A 16,114-nucleotide genomic window follows, 5' to 3' on the forward strand; every position below is an offset into this window, starting at 1 on the left:
ACTATGACAGTATACTGTCACATTCAATCTGCCTGTTATTTAAACATAAATTCTAAACCACAGATGCAAAATGGCTAATAATGCCTGGAGAAATGTATTTTTGTGAGTTTTACCGGAAAAAAATATTTTGTAAGGTTTGTATAGACATAAGTTAGTTTTTTTTTTACTCAATATGATAGTATAACTGTCTTACTAAATTTGAAAGTTATATAAACATAACTCCGAAACCAAACTTGCAATCTGTCTAAAAATGTCTGTAATATTGAATAAATGTGATTTTTACCAGAATCAGGTTTTTTGGTAAGGATTACAAATAAAAAAATTAGGTTTTACTCATAATGACGGATGACTGCCACATTCGAAATGACATAACTCCTAAACAAAACATGCTAAATGGCTAATAAAGCCTGGAGAAACTGTATCTTTGTGAGTTTTACTGGGAAAAAAAATACTGTCATATTGAGTAAAAAAAACTATTTTTTCAGACATTATTAACCATTTTGCATGTTAACATAACCGTCATATTGAGGGTGGCAGTTATACTGTCAATATGTGTAAAACCTAATTTTTGTATTTATAAACCTTACCAAAATTCCTGATTCTGGTAAAACTCACATAGATACAATATTACAGGCATTGTTAGACATAATGCATGTTTAGTTTTGGAGTTATGTTTATATACATTTTTCCAGGCATTATTAGCTATTTATCATGTTTGGTTTAGGAGTTATGTTTAAATAACTGTCATATCAAATAATGCAGTTATACTGTCATTATGAGTAAAACCCAATTTTTGTATTTGTAAACCTTACTAAAATACCTGATTCTGGTAAAACTCATATAGATTCAATATTACAGGCAGTTTAAGACGGATTGCAAGTTTGGTTTAGGAGTTTGGTTTTGGAATGATGTTTATATCACTTTTATATTTAGTTTGACAGTTATACCATCATTTTGAGTAAAAAAAAAAAAACTTTTGTCTTTACAAATTTAACAAAATATTTTTTTCTAGAAACAACTCACAAAGATAAATTTCTCCAGGCATTATTAGCTATTAAGCATATTTGGTTTAGGAGTTATGTTTAAATAACTGTTATTTTGAATATGGCAGTTATACTGTCATTATGAGTAAAACCCAATTTTTGTATTTGTAAACCTTACCAAAATACCTGATTCTGATAAAACTCACATAGATTCAATATCACAGGCATTTTTAGACGGATTGCATGTTTGGTATTGGAGTTATGTTTATATAACTTTTACATTTATTATGACAGTTATACAAACATATTGAATAAAGAAAACTATTTTGTGTCTTATCAAACGTTACAAAATATTTTTTTTCCTGTAGAACTCACACAGATACATTTCTCCAGGCATTATTAGCCATTTTGCATGTGTGGTTTAGGAGTTATGTTAACATAACCGTCATATTGAGGGTGGCAGTTATACTGTCATTATGAGTAAAACCTAATTTTTGTATTTATAAACCTTACCAAATTAACTGATTTTTGTAAAACTCACATAGATACAATATTTTAGTTATTTTTAGACATAATGCATGTTTAGTTTTGAAAATATGTTTATATAACTTTCATATTTATTTTGAGAGTTATACTTTCATATTGAATTAAAAAAAAACGAACTTGCCTTTTTGCAAAACTTACAAAAGATAATTTTTCTAGTAAAAGTAACAAAAACATATATCTTCAAAAATTATTAGACATGTTGCATGTTTGGTGTAGGATTTATGATGAAAAACATTTTGATTGCTTATTTCGCATTATCTCAGGATTTTAAGAACATTACTGTCATAATGAGTAAAAAACTACTTTTTGTGTTTGCAAACCTTAAAATAGCAAATGTTTCGAGTAAAATTCACAAGGATGCATTGTTTTAGGCTTTATTAACGTATTTGCATATGTAATTAGGAAGTTTTGTTTAAATAACAGTCAAATTGAATGTAGCAGTTATACTGTCATTATGAAAAAAAAAAAATTTTTGTATTTGTACACCTTACCAAATTACCTGATTCTGGTGAAACTCACATAGATACAATATTATAGGCATTTTTAGACATAATGCATGTTCAATTTTGGAGTTATGTTTATATATATTTCATATTTGGTATGACAGTTATACTGGCATATTGAATTAAAAAAACTAACTTGCCTCTTTGCAAAACTTACAAAAGATATTTTTTCTAATAAAACTAACAAAGATACATGTCTTCAGGCATTATTAGACATGTTGCATGTTCGATGTAGGAATTATGTTAAAAAAAACATTTTTATTGCTTATTTCGCATTATCTCAGGATTTTAAGAACATTACTGTCATAATGAGTAGAAAACTACTTTTTGTGTTTGCAAACCTTAAAATAACAAATGTTTCGAGTAAAACTCACAAGGATGCATTGTTTTAGGCTTTACTAACCTATTTGCATGTGTGATTAGGAAGTTTTGTTTAAATAACAGTCAAATTGAATGTAGCAGTTATACTGTCATTATGAAAAAAAACAATTTTCGTATATGTAAACCCTACCGAATTACCTGATTCTGGTGTAACTCACATAGATACAATATTTTAGGCATTTTTAGACATAATGCATGTTCAATTTTGGAGTTATGTTTATATATATTTCATATTTGGTATGACAGTTATACTGTCATATTGAATTAAAAAAACTAACTTGCCTCTTTGCAAAACTTACAAAAGATAATTTTTCTAGTAAAACTAACAAAGATATATATCTTCACGTATTATTAGACATGTTGCATGTTTGGTGTAGGAATTATGTTGAAAAACATTTTTATTGCTTATATCGCATTATCTTAGGATTTTAAGAACATTACTGTCATAATGAGTAAAAAACTACTTTTTGTGTTTGCAAGCCTTAAAATAGCATATGTTTCGAGTAAAACTCACAAGGATGCATTGTTTTAGGCTTTATTAACCTATTTTGCATGTGTGGTTAGGGAGTTATGTTTAAATAACAGTCAAATTGAATGTAGCAGTTAACTGTCATTATGAGTAAACCCCTAATGTATGTAATTGTACACCTTACCAAATTAACAGATTTTTGTAAAACTCACATATATACAATATTTTAGTTATTTTTAGACATAATGCATGTTTAGTTTTGGAGTTATGTCTATATAACTTTCATATTTAGTTTGACAGTTATACTGTCATATTGAATTAAAAAAAACTTGCCTCTTTGCAAAACTTACAAAAGATACTTTTTCTAGTATAACTAACAAAGATACATGTATCCAGGCATTATTAGACATGTTGCATGTTTGGTGTAGGAATCATGATGAAAAACATTTTTATTGCTTTTTCACATTATCTCAGGATTTTAAGAACATTACTGTCATAATGAGTAAACAACTACTTTTTGTGTTTGCAAGCCTTAAAATAGCAAATGTTTCGAGTAAAACTCACATGGATGCATTGTTTTAGGCTTTATTAGCCTATTTTGAAAGTGTGGTTAGGAAGTTATGTTTAAATAACTGTCAAATTGATTTTAGCAGTTATCTGTCATTATGAGTAACCCTAATTTTTGTATTTGTAAACCTTACCAAATTACCTGATTCTTTTAAAACTATCATAGATTCAATATTTTAGGCATTTTTAGACATAATGCATGTTCAGTTTTGGAGTTATGTTTTTATAACTTTTACATTTAGTTTGACAGTTATACTCTTATATTGAATTAAAAAAACTAACTTGCGTCGTTGCAAAACTTACAAAAGATACATTTTCTAGTAAAACTAACAAGGATACATGTCTTCAGGCATTATTAGACATGTTGCATGTTTGGTGTATGAATTATGTTGAAATGGTATAACTGTCATACTAAATATGAAAGTTGTATAAACATAACTCCAAAACCAAACATGCATTATGTCTAAAAATGCCTGTAATTTTGTATCTATGTGAGTTTTACCAGAATCAGGTATTTTGGTAAGGTTTACATATACACACATTTGGTTTTACTTATAATGACAGTATAACTGCCACATTTAATATGACAGTTATGTAAACATAACTCCTACACCACACATGCAAAATGGTTAATAATGCCTGGAGAAATGTATCTTTGTGAGTTTTACTAGAAAAAACGAATTTGTAAGGTTTATAAAGATACAAGTTACATTTTTTACTCAATATGATGATATAACTGTCATACTAAATATGAAAGTTATATTAACATAACTCCAAAACCAATGAATCTATGTTCATTTTACTAGAATCAGGTATTTTGGTAAGGTTTACAAAAACAAAAAATAGGTTTTACTCATAATGACAGTATAACTGCCACATTCAATATGACAGTTATGTAAACATAACTCCTAAACCACACATGCAAAATGGTTAATAATGCCTGGAGAAATGTATATTTTTAAGTTTTACAGGAAAAAAAAAACAATTTTGTAAGGATTGTAAAGACTGCGATGAGGTGGCGACTTGTCCAGGGTGTACCCCGCCTTCCGCCCGATTGTAGCTGAGATAGGCTCCAGCACCCCCCGGGACCCCAAAGGGAATAGGCGGTAGAAAATGGATGGATGAATGGGTTTGTAAAGACACAAGATATTTTTTTCTTACTCAATATGACAGTAAATCTGTCATACTAAATGTAAAAAAATTATAAACATAACTCCAAAACCAAACATGCATTATGTCTAAAAATGCCTGTAATATTGTAATCATGTGAGTTTAACTAGAATCAGTTGTTTTTGTAAGGTTTGCAAATACAAAATATTGGTTTAACTCACTATGACAGTATACTGTCACATTCAATCTGACAGTTATTTAAACATAACTCCTAAACTAAACATGTTTTATGTCTAAAAATTCCAGTAATATTGTATCTATATGAGTTTTACCAGAATCAGGTATTTTGGTAAGGTTTACAAATACAAAAAATAGGTTTTACTCATAATGACAATATAACTGCCACACTCAACATGACAGTTATTTAAACATAATTCCTAAACAAAACATGATACATGGCTAATAATGCCTGGAGAAATGTATCTTTGTGATTTTTACTAGAAAAAAATATTTTGTAAGGTTTGGAAAGACAAAAGTTAGTTTTTTTTTACTCAATATGATGGTATAACTGTCATACTAAAAATAAAAATTATATAAACATAATTCCAAAACCAAACTCCAAAACCAAACTTGCAATATGTCTTAAACTGCCTGTAATATTTAATCTATGTGAGTTTTACCAGAATCAGGTATTTTGGTAAGGTTTACAAATACAAAACTTGGCTTTTACTCATAATGACAGTATAACTGCAACATTTGATATGACAGTTATTTAAACATAACTCCTAAACCAAACATGATAAATGGCTAATAATGCCTGGAGAAATGTATCAGTGTGAGTTTTACTGGAAACAAATACTTTGTAAGGTTTATAAATACACAAGTTAGTTTATTTTATTTAATATGATTGTATAACTGTCATACTAAATATGAAAGTTATATAAATATAACTCCAAAACCAAACATACATTATGTCTAAAAATGCCTGTAATGTTGTATCTATGTGAGTTTTACCAGAATCAGGTATTTTGGTAAGGTTGACAAATACAAAAATTAGGTTTTACTTATAATGACAGTATAACTGCGACATTGACTGCCACCAAACATGCATTATGTCTAAAAATGCTTATAATTTTGTATCCATGTGAGTTTTACTAGAATCAGTTGTTTTTGTAAGGTTTACAAATAACAAATATTAGTTTTACTCATAATGACAGTAAACTGTCACAATTAATCTGACAAAATGGCTAATAATGCCTTGAGGAATGTATCTTTGTGAGTTTTACTGGAAAAAATATTTTGTAAGGTTTGTAAAGACACAAGTTAGTTTTTTTTTACACAATTTAACAGTATAGCTGTCATACTATATATTAAAGTTATATAAACATAATTCCAAAACCAAATATGCAATCCATCTAAAAATGCCTGTAATATTGAATATATGTGAGTTTTATCAGAATCAGGTATTTTGGTAAGGTATACGAATACAAAAATTAGGTTTTACTCATAGTGACAGTATAACTGCCACACTCAATATGACAGTTAATTAAACATAACTCCTAAAACACAAATGCAAAATTACTACTAATGCCTAGAGAAATGTATATTTGTGAGTTTTACTGGAAAAAATATTTTGTAAGGTTTGTAAAGATAAAAATTAGTTTTTTTTTTACTCAATATGATGGTATAACTGTCATACTAAATATGAAAGTTATATAAACATAACTCCAAAACCAAACATGCTTTATGTCTAAAAAAATCCTGTAATATTGTATCGATGTGGGTTTTACCAGAATCAGGTATTTTGGGAAGGTTTACAAATACAAAAAATAGGTTTTACTCATAATGACAGTTTAACTGCCACACTCAATATGACAGTTATTTAAACATAACTCCTAAACCAAACATGATAAATGACTAATTATGCCTGGAGAAATGTATCTTTGTGAGTTTTACTGGGAAACAATTTTTTGTAAGGTTTATAAAGACACACGTTTTGTTTTTTTTACTCAATACGATGGTATAACTGTCATACTAAATATGAAAGTTGTATAAACATAACTCCAAAACCAAACATGCATTATGTCTAAAAATGCCTGCAATATTGTATCTATGTGATTTTTACCAAAATCAGGTATTTTTGGTAAGGTTTACAAATACAAAAATTGGGTTTTACTCATAATGACAGTATAACTGCCATATTCAAAATAACAGTTTTTTAAACATAACTCCTAAACCAAACATACTAAATAGCTAAACATTCCTGGAGAAATGTATCTTTGTGAGTTTTACTAGAAAAAAATATTTTGTAAGGTTTGTAAAGACAAAAGTTTTTTTTTTTTTTACTCAATATGATGGTATAACTGTCAAACTAAATATAGAATTAATATAAACATCATTCCAAAACCAAACTCCTAAACCAAACTTGCAATCCGTCTTCAAACCCCGGCCGAGTCATACCAAAGACTATAAAAATGGGACCCATTACCTCCCTGCTTGGCACTCAGCATCAAGGGTTGGAATTGGGGGTTAAATCACCCAAATGATTCCCGGGCGCGGCCACCGCTGCTGCCCACTGCTCCCCTCACCTCCCAGGGGGTGATCAAGGGTGATGGGTCAAATGCAGAGAATAATCTCGCCACACCTAGTGTGTGTGTGACAATCATTGGTACTTTAACTTTAACTTGAACTTTAAACTGCCTGTAATATTCAATCAATCAATCAATCAATCTTTATTTATATAGCCCTAAATCACAAGTGTCTCAAAGGGCTGCAAAAGCCACAACGACATCCTAGGTACAAAGCCCACATACGGGCAAGGAAAAACTCACCCCAGTGGGACGTCGATTTGAATGACTATGAGAAACAAACATATTGAATCTAAATGAGTTTTACCAGAATCAGGTATTTTGGTAAGGTTTACAAATACAAAACTTGGGTTTTACTCATAATGACAGTATAACTGCATTATTTGATATGACAGTTATTTAAACATAACTCCTAAACCAAACATGATAAATAGCTAATAATGCCTGGAAAAATGTATATAAACATAACTCCAAAACCAAACATGCATTATGTCTAAAAATGCCTGTAATATTGTATCTATGTGAGTTTTACCAGAATCAGGAATTTTGGTAAGGTTTATAAATACAAAAATTAGCTTTTACACATAATGACAGTATAACTGCCACCCTCAATATGACGGTTATGTTAACATAACTCCTAAACCACACATGCAAAATGGCTAATAATGCCTGGAGAAATGTATCTTTGTGAGTTGTACAGGAAAAAAAATATTTTGTAAGGTTTGATAAGACACACAATAGGTTTTTTTATTCAATATGTTTGTATACTGTCATAATAAATGTAAAAGTTATATAAACATAACTCCAATATCAAACATGCAATCCGTCTAAAAATGCCTGTAATATTGAATCTATGTGAGTTTTACTAGAATCAGGTATTTTGTTAAGGTTTACAAATACAAAAATTAGGTTTTACTCACTATGACAGTATACTGTCACATTCAATCTGACTGTTATTTAAACACAAACTCTAAACCACAGATGCAAAATGGCTAATAATAACTGGAGAACTGTATTTTTGTGAGTTTTACTGGAAAAAAAAATATTTTGTAAGGTTTGTATAGACACAATTTAGTTTTTTTTTACTCAATATGATGGGCACATGTTTTATGTCTAAAAAATCCTGTGATATTTTATCCATGTGAGTTTTATCAGAATCAGTTATTTTGGTAATTTACGAATACAAAAAATAGGTTTTACTCATAATGACAGTATATCTGCCACACTCAATATGACAGTTATTTAAACATAACTCTAAACCAAACATGGTTAATGGCTAATAATGCCTGTAGAAATGTATCTTTGTGAGTTTTACTGGAACATTTTTTTTTTAAGTTTTATAAAGACACAAGTTAGTTTTTTTTACACAATATGACAGTATAACTATAATACTAAATGTAAAAAATATATAAACATAACTCCAAAACCAAACATGCATTATGTTTAAAAATGCCTGTAATTTTGTATCCATGCGAGTTTTACTAAAATCAATTGTTGAGTTTTACTAGAATAAGTTGTTTTTTTAAGGTTTGCAAATACAAAATATTGGTTTTACTCACCATGATAGTATACTGTCACATTCAATTTGACAGTTATTTAATCATAACTACCAAACCACACATGCAAAATGGCTATCATGCCTGGAGAAATGTATCTTTGTGAAATTACTGGAAAAAAATATTTTGTTAGGTTTGTAAAGAAACAATTTAGTTGTTTTTTTTACTTAATATGATGAGGTGGCGACTTTTTCAGGGTGTACCCTGCCTTCCGCCCGATTATAGCTGAGATAGGTTCCAGCACCCCCCGTGACCTCGAAGGGAATAAGCGGTAGAAAATGGATGGATGGATGGACAGTATAACTGTCATACTAAATGTAAAAGTAGTATAAACATAACTCCAAAACCAAACATGCATTATGTCTAAAAATGTCTGTAATATTGTATCCATGTGAGTTTTACTAGAATCAGTTGTTTTTGTAAGTTTTGCAAATACAAAATATTGGTTTTACTCACTATGACAATATACTGTCACATTCAATCTGACAGCTATTTAAACATAACTCCTAAACCACACATGCAAAATGACTAATAATGCCTGGAAAAATGTATCTCTGTGAATTTTACTGGAAAAAAATATTTTGTAAGGTTTGTAAAATTACAAGTTTGTTATTTTTTACTCAATTTGACAGTATAACTGTCATACTAAATATGAAAGTTATATACACATAACTCCAAAACCAAACTTGCAATCCGTCTAAAAATGCCTGTAATATTGAATCTGTGTGATTTTTACCAAAATCAGGTATTTTGATAAGGTTTACAAATACAAAAATTAGGTTTTACTCATAATGACAGTATAACTGCCACACTCAATATGACAGTTTTTTAAACATAACTCCTAAAAAACAAATGCAAAATGACTAATAATGCCTGGAAAATGTATCTTTGTGAATTTTAAAGGGAAAAAAAATATTTTGTAAGGTTTGTAAAGACACAAATTAGTTTTTTTTACGTAATATGATGGTATAACTGTCATACTAAATATGAAAGTTTTATAAACATATCTCCAAAACCAAACATGTTTTATGTCTAAAAATTCCTGTACTATTGTATCTATATGAGTTTTACCAGAATCAGGTATTTTGGTAAGGTTAACAAATACAAAAATTAGGTTTTACTCACTATGACAGTATACTGTCACATTCAATCTGCCTGTTATTTAAACATAAATTCTAAACCACAGATGCAAAATGGCTAATAATGCCTGGAGAAATGTATTTTTGTGAGTTTTACCGGAAAAAAATATTTTGTAAGGTTTGTATAGACACAAGTTAGTTGTTTTTTTCTCCATATGACAGTATAACTCTCATACTAAATGTAAAATGTATATAAACATAACTTCAAAACCAAACATGCTTTATGTCTAAAAATGCCTGTAATATTGTATCCATGTGAGTTTTACTAGAATAAGTTGTTTTTGTAAGGTTTGCAAATACAAAATATTGGTTTTACTCACTATGACAGTATACTGTCACATTCAATCTGACAGTTATTTAAACACAACTCCTAAACCACACATACAAAATGACTAATAATGCCTGGAGAAATGTGTCTTTGTGAGTTTTACTGAAAAAAAAATATATATATTTTGTAAGGTTTGTAAAGACACAAATTAGTTTTTTTTACTCAATATGACAGTTTAACTGTCATACTAAATATGAAAGTTATATAAACATAATTCCAAAACCAAACATGCATTATGTCTTAAAATGCCTGTAATATTGTATCTATGTGAGTTTTACTACAATCAGGTATTTTGGTAAGGTTCACAAATACAAAAATTAAGTTTGACTCATAATGACAGTATAACTGCCACACGCAAAATGACAGTTATTTAAACATAACTCCTAAACCACACATGCAAACATGCTAATAATTCCTAAAACAATGCATCCTTGTGAGTTTTACTCGAACATATGCTTTTTTAAGGCTTGCAATTACAAAAAGTAGTTTTTTTCTCAATATGACAGTGATGTTTTTAAAATCCTGATAAAATGCAAAAAAAGCAATAAAATAGTTTTTAAACAAAATTCCTAAACCAAACATGCATTATGTCTTAAAAATTCCTATAATATTGTATCCAAGTGAGTTTTAGTAGAATCATTTGTTTTTGTAAGGTTTGCAAATACAACATTTTGGTTTTACTCACTATGACAGTATACTGTAACATTCAATCTGACTGTTATTTAAACATAAATTCTAAACCACAGATGCAAAACGGCTAATAATGCCTGGAGAAATGTATTTTTGTGAGTTTTACTGGAAAAAAAATATTTTGTAAGGTTTGTTTGGACACAAATTAGTTTTTTTTACTCAATATGATGGTATAACTGTCTTACTAAATTTGAAAGTTATATAAACTAACTTCAAAACCAAACATGCAATTCGTCTAAAAATGCCTGTTATATTGAATCTATGTGAGTTTCACCAGAAACAGGTATTTGGGTAAGGTTTACAAATACAAAAAATAGGTTTTACTCATAATGACAGTATAACTGCAACATTCAAAATGACAGTTATTTAAACATAACTCCTAAACCAAACATGCTAAATTGCTAATAATGACTGGAGAAATACATCTTTGTGAGTTTTACTGAAAAAAACAAACATTTTTGTAAGGTTTGTAAAGACACAAGTTAGTTGTTTTTTACTCCATATGACAGTATAACTGTCATACTAAATGTAAAATGTATATAAACAAAACTCCAAAACCAAACATGCATTATGTCTAAAAATGCCTGTAACATTGTATCCATGTGAGTTTTACTAGAATCAGTTGTTTTTTTAAGGTTTGCAAATACAAAATATTGGTTTTACTCACTATGACAGTATGCTGTCACATTCAATATGACAGTTATTTAAACATAACTCCTAAACCACACATACAAAATGACTAATAATGCCTGGGAAAATGTATCTTTGTGAGTTTTACTGAAAAAAAAATATATATATTTTGTAAGGTTTGTAAAGACACAAGTTAGTTTTTTTTACTTAATATGACAGTATAACTGTCATACTAAATATGAAAGTTATATAAACATAACTCCAAAACCAAACATGCATTATGTCTAAAAATGCCTGTAATATTGTATCTATGTGAGTTTTACTACAATCAGGTATTTCGGTAAGATTTACAAATACAAAAATAAGGTTTTACTCATAATGACAGTATAACTGCCACACTCAATATGACAGTTATTTAAATATAACTCCTAAACCACACATACAAAATGGCTAATAATGCTTGGAAAAAATTGTAAGGTTTGTAAAACAAGTTATTTTTTTTACTCAATATGACATGACTGTCATACTAAATGTAAAAGTTGTATAAACATAACTCCAAAACCAAACATGCATTATATCTAAAAATAACTCTAATATTGTATCCATGTGAGTTTTACTAGAATTAGTTATTTTTGTAAGGTTTGCAAATACAAAATATTGGTTTTACTCACTATGACAGTACTTTGGTAAGGTTTATAAATACAAATTTTAGGTTTTACTCATAATGACAGTATAACTGCCATATTCAAAATAACAGTTATTTAAACATAACTCCTGAACCATCCATCCATCCATCCATCTTCTTCCGCTTATCCGAGGTCGGGTCGCGGGGGCAGCAGCCTAAGCAGGGAAGCCCAGACTTCCGTCTCCCCAGCCACTTCGTCCAGCTCCTCCCGGGGGATCCCGAGGCGTTCCCAGGCCAGCCGGGAGACATAGTCTTCCCAACGTGTCCTGGGTCTTCCTCGTGGCCTCCTACCGGTCGGACATGCCCTAAACACCTCCTTAGGGAGGCGCTCGGGTGGCATCCTGACCAGATGCCCGAACCACCTCATCTGGCTCCTCTCGATGTGGAGGAGCAGCGGCTTTACTTTGAGCTCCCCCCGGATGACAGAGCTTCTCACCCTATCTCTAAGGGAGAACACCGCCACCCGGCGGAGGAAACTCATTTCGGCCGCTTGTACCCGTGATCGTGTCCTTTCGGTCATAACCCAAAGCTCATGACCATAGGTGAGGATGGGAACGTAGATCGACCGGTAAATTGAGAGCTTTGCCTTCCGGCTCAGCTCCTTCTTCACCACAACGGATCGATACAGCGTCCGCATTACTGAAGACGCCGCACCGATCCGCCTGTCGATCTCACGATCCACTCTTCCCTCACTCGTGAACAAGACTCCAAGGTACTTGAACTCCTCCACTTGGGGCAAGATCTCCTCCCCAACCCGGAGATGGCACTCCACCCTTTTCCGGGCGAGAACCATGGACTCGGACTTGGAGGTGCTGATTCTCATCCCAGTCGCTTCACACTCAGCTGCGAACCGATCCAGTGAGAGCTGAAGATCCTGGCCAGATGAAGCCATCAGGACCAAATCATCTGCAAAAAGCAGAGACCTAATCCCGCAGCCACCAAACCGGATCCCCTCAACGCCTTGACTGCGCCTAGAAATTCTGTCCATAAAAGTTAAGAACAGAATCGGTGACAAAGGGCAGCCTTGGCGGAGTCCAACCCTCACCGGAAACGTGTCCGACTTACTGCCGGCAATGCGAACCAAGCTCTGACACTGATCATACAGGGAGCGGACCGCCACAATCAGACAGTCCGAAACCCCATACTCTCTGAGCACTCCCCACAGGACTTCCCGAGGGACACGGTCGAATGCCTTCTCCAAGTCCACAAAGCACATGTAGACTGGTTGGGCAAACTCCCATGCACCCTCAAGGACCCTGCCGAGAGTATAGAGCTGGTCCACAGTTCCACGACCAGGACGAAAACCACACTGTTCCTCCATACACGGTGTTGGTAGTGCACTGCTTCCCCTTCCTGAGGCGGCGGATGGTGGTCCAGAATCGCTTCGAAGCCGTCCGGAAGTCGTTTTCCATGGCTTCCCCGAACTCCTCCCATGTCCGAGTTTTTGCCTCCGCGACCGCTGAAGCCGCACACCGCTTGGCCTGTCGGTACCTGTCCGCTGCCTCAGGAGTCCCATGAGCCAAAAGAACCCGATAGGACTCCTTCTTCAGCTTGACGGCATCCCTCACCGCCGGTGTCCACCAACGGGTTCTAGGATTACCGCCACGACAGGCACCAACTACCTTGCGGCCACAGCTCCAATCAGCCGCCTCGACAATAGAGGTGCGGAACATGGTCCACTCGGACTCAATGTCCAGCACCTCCCTCGTGACATGTTCAAAGTTCTTCCGGAGGTGGGAATTGAAACTCTCTCTGACAGGAGACTTTGCCAGACGTTCCCAGCAAACCCTCACAATGCGTTTGGGCCTGCCAGGTCTGTCCGGCATCCTCCCCCACCATCGCAGCCAACTCACCACCAGGTGGTGATCGGTAGAAAGCTCCGCCCCTCTCTTCACCCGAGTGTCCAAAACATGAGGCCGCAAATCCGATGACACAACTACAAAGTCGATCATAGAACTGCGGCCTAGGGTGTCCTGGTGCCAAGTGCACATATGGACACCCTTATGCTTGAACATGGTGTTCGTTATGGACAATCCGTGACGGGCACAAAAGTCCAATAACAAAACACCACTTGGGTTCAGATCCGGGCGGCCATTCTTCCCAATCACGCCTCTCCAGGTTTCACTGTCGTTGCCAATATGAGCGTTGAAGTCCCCCAGTAGAACGAGGGAATCACCCGGGGGAGCACTCTCAAGTACTCCCTCGAGTGAATCCAAAAAGGGTGGGTACTCTGAGCTGCTGTTTGGCGCGTAAGCGCAAACAACGGTCAGGACCCGTCCCCCCACCCGAAGGCGGAGGGAAGCTACCCTCTCGTCCACCGGGTTGAACTCCAACATGCAGGCTCTGAGCCGGGGGGCAACAAGAATTGCCACCCCAGCCCGTCGCCTCTCACTGCTGGCAACGCCAGAGTGGAAGAGAGTCCAGTCCCTCTCGAGAGAACTGGTTCCAGAGCCCTTGCTGTGCGTCGAGGTGAGTCCGACTATATCCAACCGGAACTTCTCTACCTCGCGCACTAGCTCAGGCTCCTTCCCCCCCAGCGAGGTGACGTTCCACATCCCAAGAGCTAGCTTCTGTAGCCGAGGATCGGACCGCCAAGTGCCCTGCCTTCGGCTACCGCCCAGTTCACATTGCACCCGACCTCTATGGCCCCTGCTATGGGTGGTGAGCCCATTGGAGGAACCAAACATGCTAAATGGCTATTAATGCCTGGAGAAATGTATACAAACATAGCTCAAAAACCAAACATGCATTATTTGTAAAAATGCCTTAGTATTGTATCTATGTGAGTTTCACCAGAATCAGGTATTTTGGTAAGGTTTACATATACACACATTTGGTTTTACTCATTATGACAGTATAACTTCCACATTTAATATGACAGTTATGTAAACATAACTCCTTTACCAAACAGGCAAAATGGTTAATAATGCCTGGAGAAATGTATCTTTGTGAGTTTTACTGGAAAAAACGAAATTGTAAGGTTTAAAAAGACACAAGTTCAATTTGTTACTCAATATGATGATATAACTGTCATACTAAATATGAAAGTTATATAAACATAACTCCAAAACCAATGAATCTATGTTTGTTTTACTAGAATCAGGTATTTTGGTAAGGTTTACAAAACCAAAAATTAGGTTTTACTCATAATGACAGTCTAACTGCCACATTAAATATTACAGTTATGTAAACATAACTCCTAAACCACACATGCAAAATGGTTAACAATGCCTGGAGAAATGTATATTTTTAAGTTTTACAGGATACAATATTACAGGCATTTTTAGACATAATGCTTGTTTGGTTTTGGAGTTATGTTTATATACATTTTTCCAGGCATTATTAGCCATTCATCATGTTTGGTTTAGGAGTTATGTTTAAATAACTGTGATATCAAATAATGCAGTAATACTGTCATTATGAGTAAAACCCAAGTTTTGTATTTGTAAACCTTACCAAAATACCTGATTCTGGTAAAACTCATATAGATTCAATATTACAGGCAGTTTAAGACAGATTGCAAGTTTGGTTTAGGAGTTTGGTTTTGGAATTATGTTTATATTACTTTTATATTTAGTTTGACAGTTATACCATCATATTGAGTAAAAAAAAAAAAACTTTTATCCTTACAAACCTTACAAAATATTTTTTTTCTAGTAAAACTCACAAAGATACATTTCTCCAGGCATTATTAGCCATTTAGCATGTTTGGTTTAGGAGTTATGTTTAAATAACTGTTATTTCGAATATGGCAGTTATACTGTCATTATGAGTAAAACCCGATTTTTGTATTTGTAAACCTTACCAAAATACCTGATTCTGGTAAAACTCACATAGATTCAATAAAACAGGCATTTTTAGACATATTGCAACTTTGGTTTTGGAGTTATGTTTATTTAACTTTCATATTTAGTATGACAGTTATACTGTCATATTAAG

The sequence above is a fragment of the Nerophis lumbriciformis genome, linkage group LG17 (genome assembly GCF_033978685.3).
Source record: "Nerophis lumbriciformis linkage group LG17, RoL_Nlum_v2.1, whole genome shotgun sequence".
In the NCBI taxonomy this organism is placed as follows: domain Eukaryota; kingdom Metazoa; phylum Chordata; class Actinopteri; order Syngnathiformes; family Syngnathidae; genus Nerophis; species Nerophis lumbriciformis.